The sequence below is a fragment of the Canis lupus genome, chromosome 11, assembly GCF_048164855.1.
Source record: "Canis lupus baileyi chromosome 11, mCanLup2.hap1, whole genome shotgun sequence".
Lineage (NCBI taxonomy): Eukaryota > Metazoa > Chordata > Mammalia > Carnivora > Canidae > Canis > Canis lupus.
The window spans coordinates 32,700,320-32,727,927 of NC_132848.1; the positions used below are offsets into that span (position 1 = coordinate 32,700,320).

The 27,608-nt window shown below is 47.4% G+C and overlaps 1 protein-coding gene and 1 non-coding gene across 5 annotated transcripts in view; both read left to right on the top strand.

The window, feature by feature from the left end:
* Positions 1-27,608, top strand: part of LARGE1 (LARGE xylosyl- and glucuronyltransferase 1) — a 521,069-nt gene that overhangs the window by 159,782 nt on the left and 333,679 nt on the right. The window lies entirely within an intron of this gene.
* On the top strand, positions 22,294-22,431 carry LOC140600546 (small nucleolar RNA SNORA76). Its single transcript, XR_012003754.1, has one exon. It is a non-coding gene; the product is annotated as a small nucleolar RNA SNORA76 (small nucleolar RNA).

Sequence of the window (27,608 nt, forward strand, 5' to 3'; positions counted from 1 at the left end):
AGCTGTAAGACTTTTAGAAGCAAACATAGGGGTAAATCTTTGTGACTTTGGATTAGACTGATTTCTTAGCTATAACTCTAGAAGCAAAAGCAAAAAAAAAAAATAGATTGGACTTCATCAGGATTTAACTCTTCTGTATATCAAAGGGCACCATTTAAGATGAGACAGCCTGCAATATTGGAGAAAGTATTTGCAGTCTGATAAGGGACTTGTATCTTTAATAAAGAACTCTTCTAGATCAGTGAAAAGACAACTGGATTAAAAAGTGGACAAAGAACTTGAACAGACATTTCTCCAGAGAAGCTACACAAGTAGCCAATAAGCACATGAAAAGATGTTCAATGTCATTAGTCATTGGGGACTGTAAATCAGAACCACCACAGGATACCACTTCACACCCACTAGGGTGACTGTTATCAAAAAGATAGAAAAGAACAAGTGTTGGAGAGGATGTGGAGAAATTGGAGCCATTCTACACTGCTGGGAGGAATGCAAAATGGCGCAGCCACTTTGAAGAAGTTTGGCAGTTCCTCAGAAAGCTAAACATAGAAGTAGCATGTAATTCAGCAAGACTACTCCTATGTATATGCCCAAAAGAATCAAAAACAGATACTCAAAAACTTGTACACAATTGTTCCTAGTAGTTTATTCATAATAAAGTGGAAACTTCCCAAATGTCTGTGAACTGGTGAATGGATATACCAAACATGGCATAGCCACATGGTGGAATATTATTCAGCCATAAAAAGGAGTGAGGTATTGATACCTACAGCATGGAGGAACCTGGAAGACACTATGTGAGAGAGGCCAGACAGGGAAGGCTACGTAGGATTCCATCCATATGAAATGGCAGGATAGGCAATAAGTAGATTAGTGGTTTCTAAAGGTTGGGGGTAGAATAACTGGCAGAGTACAAGGTTTATTTTGGGGGCTTATGAAGTTCTAGAATTGGACAGTGGTGATGGTTGCACAACCCAACATATGAGAACCTGCTAAATTGTATGCTTTAAAAAGGTGACTTTTTTATGGTATGTGGAGTATATCTCAATAAAGGTGTTATTAAAGATGAAAGTGGAGGGACACCTGGGTAGCTCAGTCGGTTAAGCATTGGCCTTCAGCTCAGGTCCTGGGGTCCTGGAATCGTGCCCTGCATTGGGCTCCCTGCTTTGCAGGGAGTCTGCCTCTTTCTCTCCCTCTGCCCTTCCCTGCCATTCATGCTCACTCTCTCTGATAGATGGATGGATAGATTTGTTTTAAAAAAAAAAAAAAAAAGATGGGGCAGCCCCAGTGGCTCAGTGGTTTAGTGCCATCTACAGCCCAGGGCCTGATTCTGGAGACCCGGGATCGAGTCCCACGTCGGGCTCCCTGCATGGAACCTGCTTCTCCCTCTGCCTGTGTCTCTGCCTCTCTCTCTCTCTGTGTGTCTCTCTTAAGTAAATAAATAAAATCTTAAAAAAAAAAAAAAAGATGGAAGTGGAGCTACCATATTTGTCCTTCAGGGTCTGGGTTTTTACCCCGTTGTGGGTTGAATGGTGTCTCCCCTCCCCCCACAAAGATGTTGCTGTCCTAATCCCTGGTACCTGTGAATGTAACCTGATTTGGAAATAGGGTCTTTGCAGATGATCCTGAGTTAAGATGAGGAAATTAGGGTGGGCCCTAATCCAGTATGACTGGTGACCTTCTCCAAAGAAGGCGTTTGGATCCAGAGACTCCCACTGAGAGAAGACGATGTGAAAACACACAGAGAACAACACCCATCTACAAGCTAAGGGTTGCCTGTGGCCACTGGAAGTTAAGAGAACAGGTCCCCCCTCATGGCCCTTGCAAGGAACCAACCAGGCTGATGCCATGACCTTGAACTCCGGCTTTGGGAGAAGAAGGGGTTTCTGTCATTTCAGCCACTTCGTTGATAGTACTTCTTTGTGGCAGCCCTCAGAAATGAATATGCAGCATGTCCATGAACACTATGGCCTTTCTGCTTTTTCCACCAAACCATTTACCACTTACTGTGTCCCCTAACACTTTGTCATTTGATTATTATATTTGTCATATTACGTTGTATTTACTTCTGTTTGTCTCTCTAAGTAGACTGTGATGGGAGGGATTATCCTTGCGTGTTCCTACAGCATGCTGATGTACATGTCCTATAGGCAGGATGGATGCATGCAGGCAGGACTCAGAAAATCAGAAGAGAAAAACCACCTTCTTCATATCAAAGCTCAAAGTTTAAAATGCAAAATAACATTTGAAAGAAAGATCTGCGTGTCTTCTCTACTTGAGTCTCCTTGGCACCAGTCCTCAGGCACGCATTTCCCAGTGTAAATAACTTTTGGACGTGTTAAAAAGTTCACCAGTGTTTAAGTTCATTAAATTAATGTTGTCACTTTAAGCTGCTGAGTGTGGTGCAGGCTGTAAACTGTTCATCGTGTTTCTATGATTCTGCAGCAGTGGTGTCCTCAGGAATGGGAGGTGTGTTAAAAATAGAAGAGTTGTTCTATATTAAAGAGTCCTAGACCAGGAATTCAGTGACTCAGGCCTGCCCCTTAATGCTGCATGGATTTACTTTGTTAGACCTTCAGCTAAACTCAAGTAGCAGGTGGGGGAAGCCAGGCAGTATGCAGGCAGGTCTAGTAGAGCCTCCTATGGTTCTGAGTAGAGCCATGGCCTGCTGGGGGTGAGATAACATGGCAGTGGGTCTGTCACCCAGTGTCAGATGGTGTGCCTGGCATAAATCCCCTGGAAATGTTTTAATTTGTGGGATAGAGAGTCTCTAGGCTGGAGGAACGGTCTATGTGTGCATATGAGAAGAGGCGGATGAACTCTGGAAGCAGTAGGGAGTGGGGCTGATGAGGAAGGGTGGGATCACATATGCTGTAGGCAGAGTTGCTGGAGAGCCATTTGCACGGCTTTGAGCGGGCCTTTCTGAATCGGACTAGGAGTTTGATTCAGCTTATTGGGATGGTTGATGTTTGCCGTCAGGCCTTGCGAGCACCAGGCCCATTTGCCCAGCCTCTGGATAACCCTTACCTGTCCCCAGTCCTTGATCCTGCTCGGGGCTCATTCCTGCTAACCTTCTGTGCTGGCCCCACTCCTACCCATACTTCAAAATTCAGTTCAAAGCCTACCTCCTCTAAGAAACCTTCCCTAACTCCCCAAGCCCCAGGAATTCCGTCTTTACCTCCTCTCCTGAGCTTCTTTCTTTGCCTTTGCTTTCTGTGTTAATCATTTAGAGAATTGACCTGGGTTGAGGACCTAGCCTTATTAGTCAGTGGATTTGTGACCTTCGGCATACAATGTGACTTCCTGGGTCTTACCTTCTTTCTCTGTAAAATGGATATGATCATAATTTCCAGACAGAAGGAATAGGTACACCTCATTGTCATCCTCAAACGATGAACTGGGACTTGATCCTGTTACAGGCATTCATGGCGGGTCCTGGGTCAACAAGGCTCTAAATTGCATTTCTCTTTATGTTCTACTGTCCAGCCCCATTCACATTACTGCAGTGGGGTAGAAAAATGTGCCTTACACACTCAGCTTTGAATGCTGGCTCTTTCTCTTTGCTTGGTTGAGCAAAATATTTCTGGGCCCTTGGTTTCTTCATTGTGGTATGTATGGGGTAATACTACTACCCTCTGTAATGTGGAGATTGAACCAGGTGGGGAATGGATCAGCCCTACTTCAGTGCCCAGCCCAGAACGGGGACTAATCAGATGACTTAATCAAAACCAGCCCAAGCTTCACTATTTGAGGTCATTTCTTAAGAGCATTCTGAAGTCTCTCGATTCTTAGCAGCCACCTACACCATGGTTGTCATAAGAGATGGAAGATGTCTTTCTTTCTCTTTGGTGGAGCTGATTTTGGGGGCACTCTCATTTGTGAAGCCCTCTTCCTCTCCATCCATAACCATCTTCCACCTTGTTGTGGCTGCCCTATATCACCTTGACTTTCAGGAAGCCTTGGTTTTGCCACCAGCCTGTGCCATCCTCACTTGCCAGGGCAAGCGGACTCTCCCTACATTGCTTCTCCAAATCCTCTCACATCTCTCAAAACTTCTCTCTTTCCCTCACTTATATTGCCTTAATTTCTTGTTCCTCTGCCATTAAGTACATATTGATTTCTATTAAGATGAGCATCAGGATTTATTGAGTGGAGAGGTAAATATTGACAGGCAGGGAGGTGGGGAGTTCCCTCCTCATCACCACTCCATCCTGCTTGCTGCTTGGAGGTAGGCAGGCAGGGTCCTAGTGTGGCATCCAATTCTGTTGCAGTAGGAAGATTGCCTACCTCGGGCCTGGGCAGGTTAAGAACGCTTAACAAATGGACCAGGTGAAGAGGAACCCTTGTATTTGCATCTTGTATTTGAATATTCCCAGTCCTGGCACTGTGCTCGACGCAGGGTGGATGTCAATACACAAAAATAATTTTGGAAGGAAGAAAGGGAGGGAGGAGGACTATCTAGCAATGGCACCTCCTTCCTTCTCTGGGTGAAGGGGGAGGAATTTAGGATTTGTATGGCTAATGTTGCTCTGAGTTTCTGAGTGTGCTTCCAAAGGTAATGTTTCTGCTCCGATGACGAACAAGTCCTAGCAATGTTAAGGCTGGAAGTAAGTGATTGTCTACATCTTCTGAATCTTACAGTTGTGGGGACTGGCTTAGCATGGGGAGGGGGGAGTCACGGGGCCATATGCCAATTCTTGGCAGAGCTTTGGCTTAGAGATACTTCCAGTCCATTCACTGATCTTGTCTGTATTTCTTGAGTTTTTTTTCTTCCCTCTATTTCCCCCCCCCCCCATTTTTGTTTCAGTCTCTCTGCCTATTATTCTCTACCAATTTATATTTACCTGTGAGATAATTGAAACTGTATAATTTGGTCTTTGGTCTGGTTCCTGACACAGAGCTTGTAAAACCTTTGGAATTTCCTAAGGGGTGAGAGGAGCTTCTTTTATCATTATAAGTGGCCCCCTTTAAGGCTACCTGAATTGATGCTAATGAGATGATCCTTGGTGTACCCTCAGAGAGCTCTGGATGGGGAGCTCCTTGCTGGGGGCAACACAGTGGAGAAGGAAGAGGGGCTGGACATTGATTAAATCATTGGCCATTGTTTGGCCAGCTCCATCATGTCCTCTGAAAGAACTAAGGGGTTTGTAGAGCTTCCTGGTTGGTGGGCGTCTCTAGGTTCTGGGAGGGTGGTGCCCCTTGAAAACATAGAAGCTTCACATTCTTCCCCCTCATACCTTGCCTTCTTTATCTCTTCCGTTTGGCTGTTTCTGAGTTACAGCTTTTAGAATAAACCAGTAATAGAGAGTAAAGTGCTTTTCTGAGTTCTGTGAGCCAGTCTAGCAAATTATTGTGCAATTTGTCTATTGGCTTATGTTGCTACCATTTTGTAGTTAAGAATGTTCCTCACGCTGTACTCTTCTGGGTATGTGGACTTCCCAGTGGCCCAGCTGGCTCAGCTGGAAAAGAGAGTATTGTGGAGATTAAATGGGCCGGGGTGTCAGGCCTGAGGATTCTTCGTGGGGAGGTGGGGACCTGACCGTCTTCTGCATTGTATGACGGTTAGTGGTTTCCCCAGCCTCTTCTTGCTAGATGCCAATGGCATCCTGTTGCTGCTCCCCACACACATGGTTATGATCTCAAAAATGTCTCCATTTATTGCCACATGCCCCCTGGGGGGCAAGATCACTCTAAGCTGAGAACTAGTAGCATAGAATGAGAGGACATCATGAGGTGTTATTAAAAACCTCATCCTTCTTGATGATCATGCGGTCATATGGTTTATCTGGCAAGCATTTATGTGACACCTACTGTGGATATTGCATTGCACAGACACATGAGGAAGGCAAACCTGTTTTTGCCTTCTAGAAGATTATGATGGGCTTTGAGAATCACACACCTGAGTATGGGCTTCCAGGATTGCTTTAAACGTTTTGTCCTGACCTGCGTACAGTAGAGGGACAATGTCAGGGCAGACTTGAGAGCAGCTTTGCCCACTATCGATCGACCTTTCAGGGTCTTCCTGAGCTTCTCCTCACTGCTGACCTTCTGACCTCACCCCCAATTCCTATCTCTGTTACACCTCCTCACCCCTTAGCCCATTCTACCTCCCACACCCCCCACCCCACCCCTGCAGCTGCTCTCCTTGCTGGGACCACTACTCTGGCCCCTCTGGGAATGCTCTCACTCCATGTCTGTCCTAGCTCAGTCCTTCACTCCTAAGCGTCTCTGTTCACAGTTCATCTTGTAAGAGAAGCCTTCTCTCAGGGCCTTTTATGAAGCAGCCCTCCTCCCTGCACTCTCCATATTTTCTTCACAACTCTGATCACAACTCTGTCTCCCACTTGAGTGTTGACACCTGAGGGCAGGCAGTTTGTAGGTCTTGTTCAGTGTCCCAAAGAGTGACCTGGGCACTCAATAATAATCAGTGGATGGATAGATGGATGGATGGGTTCCATGTTGAGGTAGGAGACTTAAAATGACTCGTGTTAGTACAAGGTCGCTGAGAATGTGCAGAACCTTTGGACCTCTTGGATCATGACCTGCGTCTTGATGGTCAGTATCTGCTTAAAGCTCTGAGTGCTTTATGTCAGCCCTTCCCTTCTGTATCTCAAGAGGATTCTTTCCAGGTTATGAGCCCACCTGGATGTACAGATGAGGTGTGAAGGGTGACCCGTGTAGAACTGTGGCTGATGGCTCTGGTTCACGTGTTTGACCCACAGCATTGTCAGCTTCAGCAAGAAATGGTGGCACCTTTGTGTCTTGGGACTCCCTGCACTCTCTGCTGTGCTCACCTGCCCCCATAACCCCTCCCCCCCCCGCATCCCACCCATCTAATGCAAGCAGAATTTTAACGTGTGTTGTCATTGATACTCCTGTTGTCTTCCATGTAGCATCGTGCACCGGTCCACCTGCCACTCAGGCACGTTCTGTGGCCCGTTTGCCTTTGCTCCCCAGCCTGTGTTTCCTTGCACACTTCTACCCTGCTAGCTGTCCCCCCTACCTGTGCACTGATCCGTGCTTTACCCAAGTCTACCTGGTATCAAAGCTGCTTCAGTGTCTAGGATCCTTAGAATCAGCAGCAGCCTTTTTCATCCTTGTTTCCACTTCCCTACATTACAGGATGTCCTAGGTAGTAGGACTTGCAAGAGTGTCTGCAGAAATGAACCGGCTGGTGGTAGAAGAAAGATAGCATGGGTGGCGGTCTCCAGAATTTCTTGGCATGTTACCCCTGTCCTGAAGTTCCTACATGTGAGGCATCCAGAGATGGCCTGTCTCCCTTTCTCCCTGGACCTTGGAGGTTGTGCGTCCCTCACCATGAACCCAGCTCTGGCCCCGGTTAGCGTGGAAATGAGGACCCTTCCCCTTTTAGGAGAGCTTTTTAAAGTTCTTTGAAGTGTGAAAACCTTCTTTCTTGTAATTGCCCCTAATGGCTGTCTCTTTGGAAGAAGCCTTCCTTAGCCTTTATCTGACCTGTCCTATGCTGCCTTCTGCCTCCTGGTGTTCCCCTAGTTCCTCAAGATCCCAGAAGAATCCTCCTCAAAGGCTGTGCCACTGCCTGCTGAATAGCCTTCTGTGGCTCCCTATTGCCAGAACAGGAGAGCCAGGCCAGAGGTCACGGGCTTCCCCTTCCTGCCCTCAACATCCCGCTCTGACTTCCTTTTCCAGCTCTACCAAAGCAGTTTGCCCCCAGCCGTCAATCCCAGCTCCCGCTCATGACCTCAGCCATCCGCTGACCCCTGTGGTAGCCAGCAGAGGTGGTTGTGGGTGCGCGTGGCCCTTATCTGGGTGCTGGACCTTGCGTGGAGCCTGCCACCCCCATCCTTGGCCCCCGTCCTTGCTGTTCTTTCCTCCTCCTTATTGTCCTCCTACTTCCCTCCACAGTCCTGTGCCTTCTGCTCGGACTTGTCTCGTGTGCTTTTAGGGTTTCTTTGTTTTTTTGTTTTGTTTTTTTAAAGATTTTACTCATTTATTCATAAGAGACACACAGAGAGACAGACACAGGCAAAGGGAGAAGCAGACTCCCCGTGGGGAGCCCGATGCGGGACTTGATCCCAGGATGCCGGGATCATGACCTGAGCCGAAGGCAGACGCTCAGCTGCTGAGCCACCCAGGCATCCCATCTCATGTGCTTTTGTGTGTACGGTCTGTCCCAAGGGCAGGAGTGAGTGGTGAATCCCATCACATCTGGCTTAGTCCCACACAAACCATAAGTCTCCATACGTTGTCATTTTGTCAAAGCACTTTTCACGTGATTGGTGTCACATTGTCGTTTTCATGATCATCCTCCCCCATGGTTGTCGTTAATAATAACTTTATGGTGACTGTGCAGCCAGCCTCGTGTCGTCCCCAGGCCCTCTGTTGTACTCGTGCTGCTGTGCAGGAACAGGAGCTGAAAGACAGACAAAAAATGCCACGTGGTGTCAGGGTGACATACGAGACTCTTGTGTCCTTGGTCAGCGTCCAGAAAGATAGTGCTCAGACCAGAGCACTGGTCAGGGCATGAGGTCTGGAGCTCCTAGGAGAAGACCAACTTGTTCGGGGGTGTCACTGACAGGTGGTAGCGGGAAGCCCAGCATCGTTGTGAGTTCAGAGGGGGCACCGCGCATGCTTACTCTGCACTGCTCTGGTTCCCCATCTGTCAGGTGGCTGTGCCGCTCTTCATTTGGGAGCTTAGGCTGGACTTGAGAGATGTTGCTAGAAGACCCTTCGTGGAAATGTCCAGGATTGCATTTCCTCTTCATGCTCATTCATGGCTTTGTGTCCTTTCTTGTTCTTTGGCCCAGTTCGTCCCAACTTTTAGGGGTATATGGGGAATTTCAGAGCTAAGTGACTCAGTACCCAGCACCCGTGATTGTTGAATGTTATACTTAAAGGACTTATATATTTGGATTCCTACATAGTCTTCAAAGCGAGCCTGAGGAAACTGGTATCTTTGTCCACATTCTACTAAGGAGACCATTGCAGCTCAGAAGGAATGAGTGTTTTGCTCTGGTTAGGTAGCTTGCCCACGGTCACATGGCTGGGGAGCCAAGATTTTGATCTGAACCTCAAGTTCAGTTTTCCCCCTACATGACACCTGATTCTGCAGTCCTTTTACGTAGATAATCTGACCTAATCATATGAGGGTTGTGAATGGGAAAGCCCAGTTACACTGCTACTGTGTCCCACCCCCTTCTGCCTCTGTTTTTTGTTTTGTTAAGATTTGATTTCTGCTTTGCATTCGGCTCTCCGGGAATCTTGTGGCCACAGCAGACCAGGCTGTTATTCCAGCAGCCCTCAGCTTTCAGTGGCCCCAGCTTTTATTAGCCACTGTCCTTTGCTCAGCAGCCAGATCATTCAAGCCAAGCATTTTATTTCTTTCTCTCCTCTCCTCTCCTCTCCTCCCCTCTCCTCCCCTCCCCTCTCCCTTCCTTTCTTTCTTTCTTTCTTTCTTTCTTTCTTTCTTTCTTTCTTTCTTTCTTTCTTTCATTCATTCGTGAGAGACACAGAGAGAGGCAGAGACATAAGGCAGAGGGAGAAGCAGACTCCATGCAGGAAGCCTGATGCGGGGCTCAATCCCAGAACCCTGGGATCATGCCCTGAACTGAAGGCAGATGCTCAACCACTGAGCCACCCAGGTGTCCCTCCAGCCAACCATTTCATTCTCTTATTTAAACCCCTCCAGTGGCTTTGGATAGTCTAAATGTCTCACAGTCAACAAGGATGTTTGGTGTGACCTCTGTTCACCTGGCAGCCTTATCTCTAGCCCGTTCCTTCTCTAACATTCTACATTTCAACCTCCCCTAACCACAAACCACCTTCTCTACCTCTGGATTGTGGACTTCCAGGTGCACACCTGCATACGCTGACTCAGAAAAGAATGAAAAAGCCCTGATCTGCAGTATTTGCCCATTTCTGGGGTATAAATTCTCCCATGAGGAGGAGCCAGCCAGCATACCACAGGGGTCATGTGGCCTGCTCTTCTCTCTTTACCTTAATGATTCTTGGGTGGTGTTGGGATTTAGTTCAGATATTGCGTCTTCTAGGATGACTTTCTTGACCGCACCCCCCCCCCTCCGGTCCCCTGCCTGGCAGAGGCTCTGTGTTTTCACGTGCCTCCTTGCTCACATTGGTTATAAATAACAGTTATCAGAGTGTATCATAATTGTGTGTGCTGGGAGATCTCCCTTCTGTTTTCTGTACTCGGTGGGTGACTACCAGCTGTGTTTTGATTCATTTCTCCAAGCCAATACTAAGTACAAGGTCAAAGAGATAGGAGACGTCCAACAAAGGTTTGCTGAGTGAAGGCATGTTTTGACCTTAAAAGGACCTTTGTAGTTAGCTCAAGAAGAGTGTTTCATATTGATGGAAGTCTTCCTGCATATTCTAGTTGCAAGACCTTCAGATCTGCTTGAATTTAAAAAAGGTGAAGGTGCTGTTATCTATGAAACATGAGTATGTGCCCAGAAACCTCAGATTGGGAAATACAGCTCAGTTTCTACCTAAAAATTTGGGGATCGAGGCTTTTACTTCCAGGATGTAGGAAGCTCTAGGATCTGTCTAGTTCTAAGTCTCCTCTTTGTCTCTCCATCTTTTCCCTCTGACTCTTTGCTGTCTTTCTCTCAGGCCCCCACTCCATACACCCTCCTTTTCTGCTTCTCCTTTATTGATCACCGGGTTCTTTTCTTTCTCTCATTCGTTCTCTTCTCTCTTTTTTCATACAGTTTAGTATGGTCTTCCATTCCAACTTGTTGTGACCTGTCAGCTTAGGCATCTGCCACAAATGAGAATTTCTCTTTGTTTGCCTTATTTAAAATTTCCATGGGAGGGACACCTGGGTGGCTCAGTTGGTTAAATGTCTGCCTTTGGCTCAGAGTCATGATCCCGGGGTCCTGGGATCGAGCCTCACATTGGGCTCCCTGCTCAGTGGGAAGCCTGCTTCTCTCTCTCCCTCTGCCTGCCCCTCCCCCTGCTTGTATGCTCTCTCTCTCTCTGTCAAGTAAATAAAATCTTAAAAAAAAAAATTCTATAAGAAGAACTAGGAGTGGCTCAGCATTTCTGGTTGAAGCCCCCAGCGGCCATCTTGGACCAGGAATCTTTGGCTGGTGTAATCTGTATGGGGGGAAGATAGCGTCAGGCTGGGACACACAGTGACAGACCTGTCAAGGACATTTGGAAATAACGTGGTTCCCTCTCAATGGTGCCATCCCAGGCTGAGTAGGAGCTAAAAAAATGATAGTGAATTGGCGTTGGGGTGGGAGAGCCACTTCCCTCTCATTAAAATAATTGTGGATCAGGATGGAAGGAGTTCAGTCATGTGGCTACGTGGCCAGCCAGCTCTTTGTTGGCTTGTGTTGTTTTCACCCAATGAGAGCCCAGGTCTATTAAAAATAATCATGGCTTCAGATTCTGTGATTGCCTCTGGGAGTCCAGTCAACACATTAATTAATTATCCTCAGTGTGAACAGATTTCCTCTAAAAAGCCTCCTGTTTATTTTCTTAGCCTCATTCTGTGCCTTCCAATTTGTCCAACCCTGTTCCCCTCATAAATTGGTCACTGTCTTAGATTTCTCCCCAGCATCTGGGCTGGCTCTGTGTAGTGTTGTCTTCCGGTGAGCCAGCTGTGGCTCTGATGGACCTCCCTTTGCCAAGAGTCTTCAGAGCAGGAGACTGGATCTCTGCTTCGGTCTGTCTCTTAGATCCATACCTAAGGTATTGAGAGCCTTGGACATTTGGTCTCGGGGGGCAGCCAATGTGCTATTTAGGGACAATGAGCTGATGACAAATAGCACATTTGGCTTGGTTAGAAGGCAAGTATAGAGAGTACCTGGAATTGTCGGCCATGAAACAGGTTATCTACACGGCAGCATTGTGAATCTCTCTTAAATGATTTATCCCTCAAAGTTATGCACGAATCTAGAGATTAGACAGAGAAAAGCTTTAGAGATGAGATGAGCAATGAAAACAGAATGACTATTAAAAGGATCTCCCCAAGGTGGAAATAAAGGGTGAATGGAGTGGAGAGGGTGGGAATGGGGATGGACAGCCTGGCCCTTTGGGAAACCTGACTTTGAAGGAATGTGCTTGAAATAAAATTTCAGGACATGATCAGTCAAGTAGTTCCATGTATGGTTTTAGTCAACTTCACCCTTCATGCATTAAGTCTCCTTTTTCATTTGTTGTAGCCGTGAGAGAAGTCAGTGCCAGTTGGTTTCTTAAGTACAGTCATCTGAGCTTGGGATTGTTCACAAAAGAAGGGCGTGTGGGTCACCAGCCGTCGCAGATAACCTGTTGCTAAGAGCCCTCCTTTCCCAGTGCAGGTACTTGAGGGTTCTGGAATGGATTTATTTGGTCCTCAAGAGCTCCTCTGTGGTGTTTTTGGATTTCTGCAGGGTTGTTCACTGACCCAAGGAAGTATTCAGTAGGTTGGAAAAACTGGTTCCCGAGAAGAGCTTTACCAACACTGGAAGGAAGACAGCTTTACTCGGTTTAACAGCTGAGAGCAGATTTACAGAATATTCTTCCAAAAGGGTATTGGAAAGGCCAATACTTCTTCCAAAAGGCCCTTGGGAGAAAACATTGGTGATGGATTCATAGTCAGTTGGAGGCACTAATTGAGATATGTCCCCGCAGATTTGAGAGCATTGCACCATTGGATGGCTTGATAGAATTAATGGAAAAAGGCTATACTGTGAGTGGTGAGGAACAGGAAGGAAGGGAGGGAAGCAGAAACCCGCCAACGTGACTCCCAAACGGAAACAACTTTTGGTCTCCTTGGGGAGGCAGAGTATAACATCCATAGCAGAGAGGAGTATCTTGTGTATCCATTAGGACTCATTTGGGTACTAGCGATGGAAGAGCCAACCAACAAGTTGAGGCTCAAATAAGAGTGTATTCCTCTTCCCATACGAGAGCTGGGAGGTGGGTGATGGTTGCCCTCAGTTCTGTGGCTCAGTAATGTTGGTCCTTTGAATGGGCGTCTCTACAGGTCTTCTGATCTTCTCATATTTGCAAGATGGTTGCAGGAACTCCAGGCATTAGCAAACACTAAAATTATCCCCTCTACAGCCAGTTTTTAAACATTTACCCACACCCCTGCTTATATATCTTATATTTGTAGCAAGTAACATGTCTTTCAAGCTCAATATATATTTTTTGAATGAGTGCACAGGTGCCAGATAAAATACAAGACTGTTAAATTTATACTTCAGATAAACATATAACAATTTTTAGCATAAGCATCGCATGGACATACTCCTGCTAAAACATAATTGGTTTATCGGAAATTCAGTTCTAAGTGGGTATACTGTATTTTTTAATGCCCTGAATCTGGCAACCCTAGGACATGGGAGTGACTCTATGGAGCTAGGTTGGAGGGTTTGCCTTTGTTTCCCAAAGCGAGGGCTATGTATCGTGATCCTACTTCAGCATATGGGTTGAGGTGGAGAGTTGAGTTTAGATTGTGCACAGAGTTGGAACAATTTATCTAAAGGGAAACATGAAATTGGAATTAGTAGTTAGTGATGGAGAATTAACTCAAAATTAAATTGTGGATGGTTTGTAACTCCTTGGAGAGATTTCTTAGTATTGGTTTCGGAGCAGTGAAGAGAAAGCCCCCGCCAGCTGGGATTCACAGCATGTCGACATGGGTCTCTTTCTCCGTGACATCTGTCTGTGATCACATGAGAGATTTGAGCTCTGTTGGAAAGAGTGGCAACTTTAGGCTAGCTTGTCCAGTGTCCCCAGAGTTGTAGACAGGGATCTGATCTTTGATCCTTGCCATAGGTCATGTTGCTGGATCGGAGAGCTCAGCAGAGAGAATATCTGAATGGGGCACTTGTTTGAAATATGATTTCCTGGGGTCCCACCCCAGACCTACTGCAGCGGATGCCCTGGAGGAATGGGGCTCAGCATTCTGAGCTTTTAACGAGTCCTCAAGGTCACTTTGTTGAAGTTTGAGAGCCTCTGTTCCCAACAGTAGAGGAGCTGTGGAAGAGTGTTTGCTTTGCAGTTCGAGCAAAGGGCTGTCGTGAACACAGCTGTCCGGGGAAACCACTTTGAGACTGGTTAACGGCCAGATGTTACCCCAGCGTTACCAACCTGCCCTTAGGAACATCCGCTTAAAGCAGTAAGATGGCAGGGGTCTGTTGTACCTCCAAGGAGCAGTGGGAGGGCTCAGGGGCTTCGAAGAAGATGGCCTGTTAGTGTTGAAATGTCTCCCATGTGCTGATGCTAAGATGTGGGAGAAGTCTGGTGATAGGGACCCTGGGTTCTAGTAATGACCGGCCCAGTAAGTGGCCCAGTTAACCTTCTACAGCCACTTTCTTTTCTCCAGACCTCAGTGTCTGGTGGTGCCAAATGAGGATTTCAGAGGAGCAGCCTCAATTCTGATTCTCTGTTTCCAAGCTTCTCACTCAGAAGGTGCAGAATGGAAGCCCAAGTATTCCTGACAGCCGAGCTGGAGTTGGGGTCCCCCATCTCCTGCATAGGCTCTTTCCTCTGTTTTGTCGTCTTCCCCGCTTCTCTCTCCACTTGCACAGAAGTCCTTCTGACAGCAAGCCTTCAGAGGATGAGAGAGGTCTATCCAGTGATTTGGATTCCAGAGGACAGCCTGGAGGGAGCCAGGAGCATTGGGGGTCCATGAGCTTCTGGGAGACTGCTCCCCGCCCCCCAGCCTCTGTGCATCTTCAGAGACCTGCACTCTGTGCATATGAAGTAACCACCCTGTGTCCTTTTGGAATCTGTGGTGGCAGATTGGACTTCAGGACTTAGGTTGGACTTCAGGAGGATGTCACAGAGGCCAGAGTGTGCTTGGAGTGGGTCGGAGGTCTGTGTGTGGTTGGTCGGTTCCTAGAGAATTTCCCGGGGGGAGTGACAGGCCTATGTGTGAACAAGATGCAAGAGGAGATGCATGTCACAATCCATTTTACCTGGACTTTGTAGGTTACTTTTCTACCCCCCCCCCCTTTTTTGGATTGGTTTGGTAAATGTACATTATAGATCTTAATTTAGCATTTACATGATGAAAGCAGTTGCTGCTTGTTTCCCCCAGTATATTGTGTGGTGTCTTGATCTTGCTCATTTAATCTCATAAAGTAGGTATAATTCTTTTCCCCAGTTTACTGATCAGGCCACAGGCTTAGTGAGGGAAGGGGTTTGCCCAAATGTGCATAGGGAAAGAAGCCATGATTTGAACCACTTTATCTGACTCTAATTTTTTAGAGTCAGACACTAATTTTTTTCAGGCAAGGCCGACTTCGTTTCTGGCCTGTCCCCACAGTCGTCGGACCTGAGAACTTTCAGCTGTCGTAGTCAACTGAGTAGAAAGGTAGGTGCCAGTCCCTGGTTTTCTACGCCATCATGCAAGATGATCCAGTTCATGTTACCAACTGGTGGGGGTTCATTTTTAAACACTGAATGTTACAGGGAAAGAGTAAACAGATCTGTGAGTTTTTCCAGAGAAGGGGAAAAAAAAAACACCTAAAACAAAACTATCACCTAGAGAATTAAGGAACTATCAGATTGATATAGTGTCACCCTGGTTTGTTATGTCCAGCCATATGTGCTGGCTGGTTGTGTTTAAAAATAAACTACCATTGGACACCTGGCTAGCTCAGTCAGTTAAACATCCCACTGGGTTTCAGCTCAGGTCCAAGATACCAGGATACTGGGATCGAGCCCCATGCTGGCCTCTGTGCTCAGCAGGGATTCTGCTTAAGGATTCTCTCCTTCTCCCTCCGCCTCTCCTGTTTGTGCACACACACTCTATCAAATAAGTCTTTTAAAAAAAAACAAACCACCAAACCCACATATACTGGAGTTGAGCCCCAAACCGTAATTGATGTGTTTCCAATAGCCAGGGGTGGTGCCCTATATTCGTATACTTGAGGCACAGCAGAGGTGGGGTGGCTCTCAAAGAGGGGCTGTTTGGGGATACATTTTAATTTGGTTCCAGAAGGAAGTGGAAATAGCTCTCTCGTTTTTCTTTATCTGATTCAGGGGAGGCAGGGGGAGCTGGAACCTTTTTAAAAACCAACTTCATCCATTTCTTTAATGATTATCTGAACAGCTAAACCTTCTGGGACTATTATATATAATCGTTCTCTGAGCTGTATCCATTCTCCCAGGTCTGTAGATCTATCTATCCCTCTCCTCCTTTTTAAATAAAACTGATTAATTATAAGAAAATAGATGTGAAATGAAGCTTTGAGCTTCTTAGCAAATCTTAGCCCTCAAGTGATATGATTTTGCTCTCAAGATGAAGAGGTTCATAAAGGGGAGATTTTGAGGACAAACAAAACAAATTAGCCACGGGGATAGGCAGTTTTCAGTGGCTGTGACTGAGTAGCAGTCATCGGCACCATAGATGTTTAAGATATACCATCTGTGAGTACACCTGCCATGCAAGGCAAATTCCTGGAGGTGATAGAGTTGGTGCCATAGGAACAAAATTTAATCTTGACTTTGGTAGAGGCTGGTGAGGAATGTGAGGGCCAAGGTTACTGGTCTTTTCCCCCTGTTGTTGTTTCTACTTTTTTTTTTTTTAAAGACTGAGTACGTTAGTAGCTTTTCTTGCTGGCCTCAGTAGGATGTATGATACCCATGGTGTGTTCTCTCTCTCCCCCTCCCTCCCTCTCTCCATCCTTCTCTCTCAACTGCTGTGGCTCTAAAACCACTCTTGGTTTCCTCCAGTTCTCTACCTGTTCTTTCTATGTCTTGACCACGTTTGGAGCCAAGTCGAAATTTTCTCATAATTTCCCATTGATGATAGAGTGTGGCTCATCTTGTTGCCTAGTGGCTAGACTGTCATTTTGATGTGCTCATAGTTACTGGGTCCCTGGTCTCCAGGAACACTCCTCTCTTGTGCTCTTCTCCTCTTGAGGTCCTCTGGGCTCAAGACTTATCTGATCCTGCGTTCCTCAAGACTGCTTGGATATTCGGGGAAGGACCATCTCTTCAATTCAGGTGGCATCCTTACTGGTCCAGTGCCATTTATGTCCACTGGTAGGCATGACATCCAGGTTTCTTGGCTTCCCTACCGAGTTAGCATCTGCTATCTTTTTTTTTTTTTTTTAGATTTTATTTTTATTAGGGAGTAGAGGAAGAAGCAGAGGGAGAGGGACAAGTAGACTCCCTGCTGAGCACAGAGCTCAATGTAGAGCTCAAATCCACAACCATGAGATCATGACCTGAGCTGAAATCAAAAGTCAGATGCTTAAACGCTTAACCCACTGAGCAACCCAGGCTCCCCGGCATCTGCCATCTTGTTCTTTACTCCACAAAGTTATTGAATAAGACAATGGAAGTGGTTAAAGCTCTCTGGAGTCAAATTACTCCTTGACACATGGTACAGCTCCTGGGCCTGTAATTTTTGCTACTGTTCCTCCTAACTTGCTCAATACCTGGACAGTTACATAACCATGGTGCTCTGTTAGACCCAGAACTAGCCATTGTGTAGGGCCAAGGGCAAGGATTATGGTTTTAGTCTCCCATTTGATGCTTTGATTTACTGTCTCTCTTCTGAAAATCTTTTGTTCTTTAATATTCTAACCTTACACTTATTCCTTGGTATTCCTTAAAGGCTTAACACATATTAATACAATTTGTATTACATTATTCTGCATTCTTACATGTTTTTTACCTCCTTGAATTCTTAGAAACGCCTTACTGTCCTGAACTATTGTCTTCTTCTTCTAAAACTGCCCGTGGTAGTTCTCTGCTTATAGAGCTACTCAGTTGTTGGTTGAATGTCAGTGACATCCTCCAGATAGGAAACAGGAACGGTAGAATCAGATGATGGTAAAGTTTTCCTTTTTTCCACCTAGAAAGTGTTTGGCAAGAGAAGAAAGTACATCAAAGTAGGTTGGGATTAATTCTAAGGGCAAAGTTTAATTGGTCCTGGTGGTTTTCATCATTCTGTACCTAGACAGAGGCCATTAATTTCAATGGCAGCTTATCACTGTGTTGTTTCCGTAGGTGCTGCTGTCCCGATTTGGGTAGGAGGAAGATGCACTTTAGAGAAGAAAGGTGTGGGTTTAGGTCTCATGTACTCCTCAGCTGTCAAGCAGCTGTCCCAGTGTGTTACTCCCTAGGACAAAATCATGGAGCTTCATTAAAACTGGAAAGGGTCTTTTGAGCTTAACTTGACCATTCTGTCCATCCCTCCATACATTCATGCATTCAGCAAATATTGATCAGGAGACTGTGATCTGTAAGGTTTTTCACAAGGCACCATCAAGAGGCTCTTAGGAAGCATGAAATCCACTTTGGAGAACAGGCATTAATCACATGGGGGCTGCTGAGAGTTGTGATCCCACAGCTGAATGGCCTGTAATGAAGGTTTTTAAAAATCGGTGCATTGCAATGGAGAATGGGTAGCTGTGCACAGCTCTGGTGTCTAGACAACCCTGAATAGAGGAGAATGAGTCATGATGATAGAAAGTTACTAGCTCAACGACCAGCAACAAAACAGTTTTAATCCTAGAGCAGTCTTGGCATGCTTGATGCGAATGACTACTTGGGATAAAGTTAGATCTCAGGTACAAGGCCTACGCTCACTCACTCAGTTTAGACCTGTGGCCCTCTGGTAAGCTACCTAACCTTCCTGTGTGTGTCATGTTCCTCAGTGGTATACAGATGATAATGACTGTTAGGGGTTGAATTTTGTTTCTTTCAAAATGCATAGGCTTGAGACATCATACCTGGTACTTCAGAATGGGACTGTATTTGGAGATAAGATCTTTCAAAAGGTAATTGAGGTGAAAGGAAATCACATGGGTGGCCCTAATCCAGCGTTGGTGGATTACAAGGTGGTGTCCTTATAAGAAGAGAAGATTAGGACACAGACACATTCACAGGGAGGACCATGTTTAGAGCCAGGGGAGGAAGTCCATCTGCAAGGCCAGGAGAGAGGCCTGAAAAGAAGCCAACCCTGTTGGCACCTTGATCTGGGACTCCAGCTTCCAGAACCTGTGAGAACACATATTTCTGTTGTGTAAGCCTCCTAGCCTGGAATACTATGTTATGACTGCACTAGTAACCCAATACAGTGACAGTCACCTAAAGAGAGGTGCTGTGATTCAAGAAGGTATGTAATGTCTAGCTTATAGGATATGCACTGGGCAGGGATCCTGACTAGACCGAGTGAGAGGGGTTCAGGTTGGAGTCCCCATCCAGGTCTCCCTGTACATGTTTACCACCACGACCACCTTCTCGGGAGGTAGACTCAGTACCTGGTGCACAGTCCCACTAATTACATTCTTGTTCAAATAGCAATGCCTTGGGGTACCAGCAACTTTTCTTCCATGTGTGGAGGCCAGTCATACCACATTGCTGGGCTCTGTTGAAAATACTTTTTCTCCTTCAGACCATGTAGTTGATGAATTCTGAGCCTTTCATCCTAGGAAATGGCCAAGGGGGTTTTTCCTGAGGGTCCTGTGGGGGGTGGTATTTGGGTGCTACATCATTCTCGGCTCCCAGACTTCTGGCAGTTTGCTTAGGCACATCTGCCTTCCCATGGCTGAGGCCCAGTCCAGCTGGCATAAGTGCATTGACAGACGTCCATTTGATGGTCTCTACTTGATTCTGTGGACATTTCCCGAGCCAGGTATGCATTGGTTCCCCTCATTTCTATCTCTGGCTCTCTCAGATGTGCTCACTCTTGTGGATTTTTATGGGGGGACTTGCCCCAGGGCCCGCACAGTACTACTAAAATCACAATAGTGACATCAAGCCCTTGGATGTGTGGGTAGCCAGTGGGAGGCAGCTCCATCTGGAAACTAAAAAGGGAAACCACAATCCTCTTCTTTTACTTCTAGATTTTCCTATATCTTTGCAGGTAGACAGGGCCAAGTAGGGAATTTACAAATTGACACTTCTTTTTTTCCCCCCAAAGCAGCTTGATTTTTTTTTTCTTCTTCTTTTTAAAATTCCTTTGATTCCAAAGAATGGGGAGCAGAGGGTAAGGTTGGCTGGGAAGCCAGAGCAATTGGAGAAAGGAGGGGGGAAATGATGCATATTTGCCTGGAGTCTTGTGTGTTTGGAAAATCTTGGTTGTATACTGCAAATGTAGCCATAAACCCCAGCAAGACGAACCTATAACCATTTCCAGCTGTTAACACCTGGAGATTTTCTAAGTTACGATCAAAAGAGCATCTCTGGTAAAGCCAAACTTGACTTTATGAATTTTGTTATGTGTGGCATCGATGCTTTTCATACTCACCTGAGCATTGCCTGTATCTTACTGATGGTGGACACATAGTAAAACGGTCAGACTGCTTGTGCCAGGGGGCAGATGTGGTTTCCCTTTAACAACTGGCAGGATGGCGAGGAAAAAGGCACATCCTTCTAATGCCAGGATGGTAAGGAAAGGAAGCCAGGGTGAGTTTTTCCTTTTCTCCCTCTAGAGCATTTCTTGATCAGTCATAACATTATTTAGCTGGAATTGGTCTCCTGTGTCAATTCTGGATCTCCTGAGATGATAGCATTCGTGATGATGGAGGTAATGATTGCTTTTCCAGGCTGCTTTCAACCTGCAGTATCATCAAGATGTGAGCTGATGGGGGTCTGAAAGAATCTAGGATGGTCACTGCCTTAGGGCAGAAAAGGGCCAACCCATGGGTTTCTATTTGTGCATTTTGAGGAAAAGAACTTCTAAGATAGTAAGTTACTTGTGCAAATGATCTGGGACCCACGTACCCGGTCGTGGTTTGCTGAATTTTTTCCTTTCTTTAAAGCTATTCGGTCAATCTCCCCTGCTGCCTCCAGAGGGGAGTCTGAAATTACATCAAGTTATTTGTTTTATCATTTATTAGGCTTTGTGAGGCCAAGACTGACTTGCTCCAGGTCACACATTGAGTTACTAGAGAGCTGGGACTTGAACCTGTGACTCCTTTCCCACCCTGATGCTCTTGCCCTTGTAGGGAGCTCCTTCTGCTTTCTAGGAACTGTCACCTTTCTGTTCCATCTGTACTGCGCAGTGTACCCCTAAGAGAGGCCTTTCCTGTTCTCTCCCAGGCTCTGATGAGAAGGCCCCCTCTCAGTCATTAGAGGGACCACTGGAGGCCTGTGTGGGGACGTGGCCTGATCCTTGTGATCCTTGTTCGTGTAGTGGGGAAGCAGCCCTCAGAAGAGGACAGGCATTTGTATGCAGCTAGGCGGACAGCATTGAAGTAAACACAGCACTCATCAAACTACACAGCCAGCACATCCCAGGGAAGATGAACCCAAAAGGAATGCTGATTTTTCTCACCACCATCTTTAGAAACCAACTTCCTTGGCACCCATCTGGGGGTAGTAACTGTTCGGGGCAGTCTAGCCTTGGAATGAAATGCTTAGGGTTTGGAGACAGTGCTGTGTTCAAATCCATTTGATGGGTAGGTTTATCATTTGTGGAACTGTTGAGGGAAGTCACTTTCCTGTCTTCTATAAACTGGGCCTATTAATGCCTTGCTCAGATTTCAATGGACTCCCTGCCAGTGGGCTTGGGTAGATGTGCTGGTTTACATAACAAAGAAGTACCCAGTCTAGTTCCTGGTCTCTGGTTGCCTTAATAAGGAAAAGCTGTTATAGCAGTGTGGGATAACTCAAAGATCTGAATAATTCAGCAGACGCAGCAGAACTGGGGGATTCAGGGACTCAGAATCTTCTCCCGGCCCTGTCTCAAAAGCACTCAAAATTGTAAGGATGTGTTGGGGCAGGTTGCTTCACTTGACACAACCTCACTATTCTCATCAACCAAATGGGGCGAACTGAGCACTGTGCGCTGTTGAAATGAGAGCTCGGGAGGAGAGGTGGCCAGCCCCGCGTGGAATTAAGGCAGGGCCCATCCGCTGCTGGATCTGAGTGGCTGGCAGTGCCAGCGGTGCTCTCGGGAGAGTAAGACGCGAGTTCGCCATAAGAACTATAAATTGTGCTTTTACCCTTTAACTCAGTGATTCTATTCTTAGGAATGTACCGTCCCCAAATATAGATCCTAAAAGAAAAGGGGGAGCAGGGAAGAGTGGAGCCTGTCAGAGCGGTTCCTAGCAGTGCTGTTTAAAATAGCTCCAAATTGAAAACTCGGCACGTGCCTGACTCTTTGTCCGCCCTCTGTGGTGCCTTAACGCCACGCCGGGAGCCCTCCGGGGCCGGGGAGGGGGTCGGAAGTGTGCAAAGCACGCCTGGCTTTCAATTTGTGGGCTCTCCACGTGGTGAAGTCAACGAACCAGTGTTTTAACTGAAGCCGAGAGAGGACCAGGGATTGTTTGGAATGGGTTCCGCAGCCTGCGGGGCCCCCTTCTCTGGGGGTCCGCTGCTTTGGTGGCTGCCCAGGCGCTGCCTTGGAACCCCTGTGGTGCCTGGCCCGTGGCCTCAGGGAGCTGGTGGCGGTGCCAGAGCAAACCCAGCTTGTTCAGATCCGGGGCTGCTTACATGCCACCTAAGCAATCCCTTTGGCAGCGAGTGACATTCGGCAAAGGGCGCAGCTGATGGAGGCCCCGAAGAGGTATATGTGGGTGAGGGATGTGCTACACACGCGCAGTGGGTGGGAAGGGTGCAGAGCCTGGAGGCTGGCTGCAATTTTACATTTAGAGGCCTCTCCGTGTGCAGGCAGAGACTTGCAGAGATTGGGGGGCGGATGGCGCATGGGGAAATGGATTAGCTTCTCTGCCTGGCTCTCTCTGATGGGCCCTGTGCCTTGTGACAGCAGTGCCCGGGGAATGGCACTCAGTCACTGGAGACTCAGGGCCACCTTGGCACTTAGGGTGCAGCCCAAAAGGGTGATAAGTGTTCTTCTTCAGAGGATCGTGGGGTGGGGGGTGTCTCAGCAAAGGAAATGTTCACAAAGCTTTTGGCCCCAAGTGGGCATTCAATATACATTGGTTGCCTTCCCCATTCTGGAGGCTCAGGCGCGGGGATAGGGAGGGAGCATTTGAATGGGGTCTTTTTAGGCACAGGGCAATCATCCATTCATCCAGGATTTTGCAGGAGCAGATGAGGGTGGGAACTCTCAAGGCCCAGTCCTGTCCAGCTGTGTGTCTGCACCTGCACACTCCTACCTGATTACAGCCCACCAGTACAGGTGTGTGTTTTCAGAAACATTAGCATGGCCTTTGGGAGGCCGGTAATAGAGTGACATATTCCAGTAGGTTATTCCTTCTTTTCATAATGTCATTACAGTCCATGGTAAAAGAAATGAGTCCATAAAATGGAGAATTAGACATGTGGTAATTCCTGAGATTTAAGATCTAAAAATGTGACGATTCAGTGCTTTAGCACGGGCAATCTTATTATATCATCCCTCTGCTTAATATCCGTTAGCAGCAGCTCCACGTTGAGGATAGAATGGAAACTCAGCCTGGTGCACAGATCCGTTCGTGGTTGGGCCCCTGGCTGTCCCCTACCTCAGTTTCGTTTCTGGGTCACTTTAGTTTAGCATTCCTGAGGATGCACCTCCCACGGCATATGTGTATTGATTTCCCAGGGCTCCTGTAGGGAATTCCTGCAGACGTAGTGGTCTCAAGCACCACAAATGGATTCTTACATACCCCTGGAGGTCACATGTCCAGCACCAGTCCCTCTGGGCTGAAGTCCAAGTGACAGCAGACAGGGCTGGTTCCGTCTGAGGGCTCTGAGGGACTATCCGTTTCTTGGCTTTTTCTTGGCTTCAAGTGGTTGCTCGCATTCCTTGGCTTGTGACCCGTTCCTTTCCCTGCAAAGTGTGTTGCTCCCATCTCTGTCTCGGTGGCACGCTGACTCGTCCTCTGATGCCAGCGGTTCCTGCCTGGCTCATAAAGATCTTGTGATGGCATTGGGCCCAGGAGGTAATGCAGGATAATCTTCCCGCCTCAAAGCTCGTTAATCATACCTGCAGAGACTCTTTGGACTTCTATTGTAGCATCCCTGGCAGCCTCGGGATTAGCCTTGGGCATCTTTGGGGGACCGATATTTAGCTTGACCCAGTGTATTTCCTTGGTCCCTGGACCTAGTGTTCTTGCTGCCTGGGACACCTCTTCCTGCTGCCTGGATGAGACTCCTCCCTATTCACCCTCCAGAACCTAGTCCCTGGGTTTTCTCTGTGAGGGGACTTCGTTGGATCTCTTCCATCCCCTGCCCCGTTGAGCTGGTAAGGTGCCTCTGCTGCTCGCCTGATGCCTTGATCCTGTGCCCTGAATAGCACTTCCATGCTGTATGATGATGTAGGTTTATTTGCCTGCCTGTCCTTGGGGACAGGGATTGCATTGTCATCGCCTTCCTTGTCCCTACCCTGTGGACCAGTGACTGTACTTCATGGACACAGGATGATGGATGCCCAAAAAGTGGGGGCCAGGGCAGGACCCATGCTGCCCACCCTGGAGACATCCAAAGGGAGAAGCCCTTTGTCCCGATTTCCACACAGCCTCGTTGGCCTGGAATGCATTTCCTCTTGGGAACTGCAGTCCCTTGGGCCTCAGCATGTCAAGGTCCCATGTTTTCCTGTCCCTTCAGCTGTCTATTTCCCTCTTTGTTGGGCTGCAGTAGATTAGCCTCAGTAAAAGCGAATAGACAATTTCCTATTAACATTTATATTGCTTTTCTTTTCTATTTCTTGGCGAGGCTCTGAGGGCTGGGATGGCTGCGGAAAATGTTCTTTCATCTAAATAATGTCCCTGTTGGGGGCTGGATTCCGGCTTTTCGCTGGGCTGTGGAGAAGAGTGGGTGGGGTGGACTCATGAGCCCAGGAAGAACTAAGGCATGGAAGCCAATCCAGAAACTGCAAGTTAGAGTCTGTGAATGTATGTGGAGCGCCCACCAGGTGTGTCCATTCCCACGCTAGGTCTTGGTATGAAGAATTAGTGCCTAGTGTTTATGAAATGGGTACTATGTGCCACACATTGTTTCAGGTGCTTTAATTTTACCACGTCCTTGGCTTCTTGGAACTCCCTTGTGAAACATGGGTCCTGAGTTTTACAGGTGAAGAAACTGAGGCAGAGAGAGGTTGCATTTTGTGTTCAAGATTACACTCTAGGAAGTGACATGGGCTCCAGAGCTCCCTGTTGTCCACCTCCGTGACAGAGAAGGCCCAGCCCAGTCCCTTCTCCCCCAAAATGCTCATGGTCTGGAGGTGACATCTGAGCTGCCAGTGCACTCAAAGGTTAAGTGGGAGATCTGCAGGGCGTCTGGGGCTTGAAGGGCAGTCCAGGCAGAGGGAATAATGAAAACAAAAGCAGGGAAGTGTGAAAGTAATTATTTCGTTCAGGGAAGAGTGAGTAGCAAGCAATTCAGGGTAGTGTAGGTTGCTTTGAAAGTTGTAGGAAGGGGTGACTCCGTGAGACCTGGGAGGGCAGGAACAGGTGCTGAAGAATGTATTTCCCACTCTGCGGTCAGATGATCTCACCTCAGATCAGAGGTGAGAAGGAGGACGTTGACAAGAGTGCCTCTCTAGCTGTCACGGGCATACACATCTCCTGGTCGTAAGCCTCAGGTGGGCCTCAGAGTCGGCTTCACTGACTGGCTCCCAGGTGATGCGGATGTGGGGCGTACCTGGGCCACGCTGCGGGGGTGCAGGTGTGTGGGGGAGTGGGCTGGGTGAGCATACTTGGAAATGAGCCCCGCCTGGTGCTGTCTGGCGAAAGGGTCGGACGGTTCTGTGATAACGTTCTCAAGAAGCGTGGCAGCAGATGGAGAAGCGGATGGGGGCTTGGGGCAAAGGGGTCCCATGAAGGAGGAGGAGGAACCCCGAGTGCTGCAGATCAAGAGGAGGCTGGTGGAAATAGTGGTGAACTGGGGACAGTGAGGCGCCACAGCATGTGACAACCGTCCCCAGTAACAGTGGCTTAACCCAGAGGGAGGTTGATTTCTCTCCCACATGCACGCAGTCAGGACGTTGGCAGTAGGTTGGTGCATGGTTTGATGGCATCCTTCCCTTCTTGGGACACTCGATTTCGGCTTTGCCATCCTCAGCGGAAGGTCGAGGACCTCAGCGTCCGACGTGGTGCTGGATCGGCACTGTCCTCCCCGTAGGCCGGCAGCCAAGAAGGGACCGGAGACAGGCTGCCAGGCTGGGCACACGTGGCCCCCGGCAAACTGCCCGTCAGTGGCCTCCCCGAAGTCCCAGCGCCACACTCAGCTCTGTAGAGGCCGTGGGAGCGAGTGTTTTCTCCGGCTGCTTTGCTCTCCTGGATGTAAGCAGGGTTCTGTTCCTGAGCAGGAAAGGGTGAATGGACGTGGGGTGGCAACGTGGCAGTCCTTGCCACAAGCAGGATCCATGACGAGGACTCAAAGGGCGGGGGGTGTCTGTTGAAAGAATCAAGTTCTTAAAGTGTGTTGCAGAGTCACGGCCTCTTAGGTTCACAGGACTGTGACTCTTCTTGTGCCCCTTGTGTATCCTGGTTCCTTAGGGTGAGTGTCATTCTCCTTGTCCTAGAAAACCTGTCCAAACCTTCTTCCCTTAGAAAGGTCAGCTCCACTGCCACCTCCTCCGAGAAGCCCACCAGGACTCCTGAATCAGAATTTATCCTCCATCATCTGAACAGAGCGTGGTGCTAAGCATCTCTGTGAGCCATCACCTCATTCTGTTTTGTGTTTTACTTAGTCATTTGCACGTGTACCTCTTTAGGATGTGAGGCACATTCAACTCCCAGCACAGTGCCTGGTGCACAACGCATTCCTAGGACATTTTAGTTCAACTTGCATGAGTAGTTAAGCTTGAGTGCTCAAGCTGATGGCACTGCGTGTTTTTCTTAGAGCAGTGCTTTTCAAACTCTAGTATGAATCAGAATCAGCTGGAGGGTGTATTATACCAGCCTCCCCCTTACCCCGTTTCTCATTTAGTAGGTCTTTGGTGGAGAAGTGGGGGCTAAGGATGTGCATTTCCAACTAGTTCCCAGATGACGCTGATGCTGCTGGTCCTGGGACAACCCTTTGAGAACCACTGTCCTTGAGAAACACAGATTTGCTGCTTTCCCCCAGGGGAACCTGCCTTGTAAATCAGGCCTGGCAGTAGGACCTGGGCATTAAATACAGAGAAAATAAGCCCAGGGATAAACCAGCAGAGAAATATTTGGGGTCAGGGGTGCTTCGGAGCCTTGTTTCCTAATTTTTTTCCTCAAACTAATTCTGTTTAATCTAAACCTAGATGCTGCCAATTGTAAGATGCACTGTTACTTTATATAAAGCCAAGAAATTAAAAAAGGCTTTTAATTAAACTGCGACACAATGCTTTCTTATCCTGCTCAATCTTTCTTTTGTACTTACTGAAAGGGCCCTTTTAGACCTAATTAGATGGGTTTTTATCATATTTTACTGCTATGCCTACATATAAAGGAAAGTATTGGCAAATATGTTGGTTCTGGTGTTCCTAAAGCTTCTTTACGTTGAGTCTCACTCTTCAGCATGCTTTCTTGGCTCCTTGTCATTGCCGTCTCTGTTTTGCTGCATTGTCTTCTCCCTCACCTTTGTGAGCATCAGATTTCCTATGAATGCCCCAGAGACGGCACCTGTGCCCACTTTGCAGCTCTGTCGAGCTAGCCCACTCCTGGCTTCTCTTTCAGGAATGTTAGTAGCACATCTCATTCTCCACCTCCTCCTGCCCCTTCCCACAACCCTTTGGTTCATAGAATTGAAAGACCGCCCTCTTCCATGGTCTCCAGGATTTTTTTTTTAAGATT